This window comes from Stegastes partitus, unplaced genomic scaffold (genome assembly GCF_000690725.1).
Source record: "Stegastes partitus isolate 25-593 unplaced genomic scaffold, Stegastes_partitus-1.0.2 Scaffold1931, whole genome shotgun sequence".
NCBI classification, from domain to species: domain Eukaryota; kingdom Metazoa; phylum Chordata; class Actinopteri; family Pomacentridae; genus Stegastes; species Stegastes partitus.
In genome coordinates this window covers 47651-51190 of record NW_007579662.1, presented here as the reverse complement: position 1 = coordinate 51190, position 3540 = coordinate 47651, and the positions used below count along the sequence as shown (strand labels likewise).

Genomic DNA, 3540 nt, shown 5'->3' with positions numbered 1-3540 from the left:
TTATTTTAAACATGCCTCTGAGATTCAGGTTTTAGACTCTGAAGGCTTAAGTTCAGACTTGTGACAGGTTAACACTTTTAACAGAAACGTGACTTGATTCAGTGATGTTATGCATGTATTGAAAGCAGACTGGTTAGGAAGTTATGGTGTGATGAGCAATGCTAGAAGCTTGTGACTGCTGATAAATAATCCTGGTTTCACTCTGCTACGCTACACTACGACTTCTGGTTTCCCAGTGCCAGGGGCAAAAGGAAACCAAAACAGCACAAACAAGAGTAGCCTCTTTCCTCAAGTGTCAGCAGACAGCTCCAACAGGTGGACATGTGTCTGCAAAACTCTGCAAAGCACGACTCCAACACCGATGCATATTGCAGGTTTCACTCTGTGCTCCAGGAGCTGTCCATGGCACTGGAACTCAGAAATGAGTCTGAAAAGACTAAAAAAAAACTGATTCATGCACAGACCTTTAAGCAATGTTGAGGGACTTTTTCCCCAACATTCGTGTGACAACAGGAAATATATTTAGATTTAGACCTTTTGTGAGGGCTTCATTAAAAAGCAACAACAACACCTCCGCCCAGCTCTGCAGGTGAATAAGCTTGGATGAGGAACATCCAGGAGCAAATAAGACACAAGGTGTTAATCCTGCATCAGAGAGGTCACAGTCAGTGTGACTCACCACATGTAGCCTCCAGGTCTAAGGCCACCTTTCTCCTTCCTTCCTTCTGCTATCTGCCCGTTGCTGTTTTAAAATTTGCTTTGCTATATAACGACAACAGCAACCTGTGAGCTACCTGCATGCTGAAAGTTTAAAGTTTTTGTGGAAGATTTATATTAACAATAAAGCAACCCAGTTTGACTTTTTCTGGTAATTTAACCATTTTAGGATCATCACTATTTTGCAGGGACACTGTAGCTGCATCCTGGGCTTAGCACCACCCAAGAAGATTGGGATTGATTTAAAGAACTCCAAACAAGCCAGAGCAGTTTGCTCTCTTCTTTTTTTTTTTTTTTTTAAAGAGGTGCAGCCAGACCATTCTTCAGAACTGATGTTGTCCAGATTGGTCTGACTATGCCGGACGAGTAAACAGTGGACTGGTGTTTTCACATCTGCTGTCCGAGTTCTTGTGTAGAAGCTCAATGGGACACTGAAATCTCTTTTAAAAAACAGCAGCATCCTCACCTTAGAAATGGCAGAATTGTGGTACAACATCTATGGATAATTGGTCGGAAGATTTGCAGCTAACAACCCATTACATTCTGACTGAAACAAAACCAAGGTTTCGAAATCTGGCTATGATGCTATGTGCCCAAACATGACAGTGAGTGACTTCAACCTCAGCAACTAAATGTGCAATCTGTATCCCTCACATCACACAACAATACAGTCTCAGTCATGAGGTGATGTAAAGTGGCTGCACCACTCTGTCTCACTCATGATATAATTAGTGTGCGCTGTTTTCTTGTGTCGTCTCCGATTATTTCATCATAAATGCTTGAGCAATATTCATTCATTAATTCAAACTTTATTTAAACTTGCAGATAAATTGAAGTAAAGGTCTCATTTACAATATAGCCGAGCGAAAATACAAGTAAACAGAAACTGCAGTCAGACAAATGAGAAACTTTGACGAACATTCCCCTCCGCTGGCCTCTGCACTAAGGCCCATTAGTCACAGTTACATCACTGTGAATTCATAGTATTCAAATGCTTAGCTTCGCTTTGCACTGTGGCTATTACAAAAAAGTTGTGCTGCTCCATGTGAGGAGCGAAAAAGTTGAATTCACGCTGACGTGTGCGTGAGCTGTCATCAAATGCTGCTGTAACTCATCCTGACAGCAAAGATCCACTCTGTCATCCAACTGAGATCACATTTTAGAGCCACTTCTACTCATTTTCTTGATCGCAGTGAAAATAAAAGCGATAGTACTCATACAAATGTATAATGAAACAGACAGTAAAAAGTAGCTCTGGGAATAAATGTGTGAATTAAACTTCTATAAGCTTGAGGAAATGGTCAGAATCAAGGTAACATGAGGCTCTCCAGGAAGAGTCAAGCTACAACGGTGCAGCAGTCCACTCTCCCCATTATGCATCTTGCCCACGGCATTGAAACACCACATCCCCAATTTGTGAATATTCCTATTATGTTTTTTGAATGCAGGCTGCAACATGAATCATAAACTGTACACAGCTGGAAGCAGAGCTGGAGTGTAAATCTGTAACTCCCATAACACAGCAGGTGAAGCTGGTCTTGATCCATCGCTTGGCTCATATATGTTCTAACCCAAAGTTTTCATCAAAAGTTGATCCCTTCTTTAAGGTAAGCTGGCTCCATGGATCTGGATCACTGCCTGTATTGAAAGCGCTGATACATTTGCATGTTTTTGTGCTTTTAGCTATGTAGAATATATTTGCTGTACTCGGGGATGGAGATAGTGCTTTCATAAGCAAACTTCCCAAAGGTCCCTGATCCTCTGCTGGCCCGACTGCAGAGAGTAGTTAGAACACGTGCAAGGGCTAAAGAGGCAGTCAGACTGAATAAGTCAGGCTCGACTGGTGGCCAGCCAGCAAGGACTCGTGCCCAGGGGCTCCTGATTAATCTGCTGTTGGTGCTAATAGCAGGGTCACAGCTTGATTATCACCGGAGGAGGCAGGGCTGCGTAGAAGGAGGGGAGGGCAGAGGGAACTACATGACCTTATGCCACTTGGAGTTTCAGTCAGAGCTTTTAGTGCTAAAACCCCTGGCTGGATCCGTGGAGGGAGGCAGGTTTAAAGGCTTAAAGCAGAGCAGGAGCCCTGTTTGCACTAAAGGAGCTACAAGTAAGCACACGCTCATCTTATCAATTACCAATTACCTCTAAGAGGCAAACAGGCCTCTTAATGTTCTATTGCCTTGGTTGCCCTGAAAACACTATTTTTGCCTGAACAGTGAATTGCATCAACTGCAGCATGTCTTCATAAAGTGTACAAGAGAGCATGCAACCAAGCTGAACTTATATAGTTATATCTTTGCCTCATGGGATACTTATGGAAGGCAAAAAAGCATGTAATTTAAATTTTGTAGAAAAATATTATATTATTTTACAAAGAAAACGTTCATTTAGGAAACTAAGCTGCAGTTCTAAAAGCATTTTCCCCATTAACCATCAGTAACACTGAAACGCTTGTAAAAGTGTTGATAAGATGCCTGCAAACTCGGATGGTTTTCATCCGTCTAGTATTGCTATTTCATCCACGAAGGCTTCATAATTGTAAGCTCAGAAAATTGCAGTTTTACTTTCATGACATCATTACTATATAAAGTCTATGGGCTGAGTCGGAACACATTTATGAGGCAGTCAGAGGAAACGTTACTGAGCATGTGCAGTGAGCCACCAGACATAGATGATATTTTTCCAAACCCGAACCAAAAAATGTGGTGCCAAACTTTAACTAAGCTTCAAACATGTCAAAGTGTTGAACACAGTGTGATATATAGCTAAACCTAATCCGATGCTTTTTGTGTCTGAACCTAACCAGAAAGCAAGTTAAAACCA

The 3540-nt window shown here is 41.8% G+C and overlaps 1 protein-coding gene across 1 annotated transcript in view; it reads left to right on the top strand.

The window, feature by feature from the left end:
- The window catches only part of LOC103373228 (cadherin-12-like), a gene marked incomplete at its 3' end in the record, with an annotated part of 57471 nt that overhangs the window by 7302 nt on the left and 46629 nt on the right, over positions 1–3540 (top strand). The window lies entirely within an intron of this gene.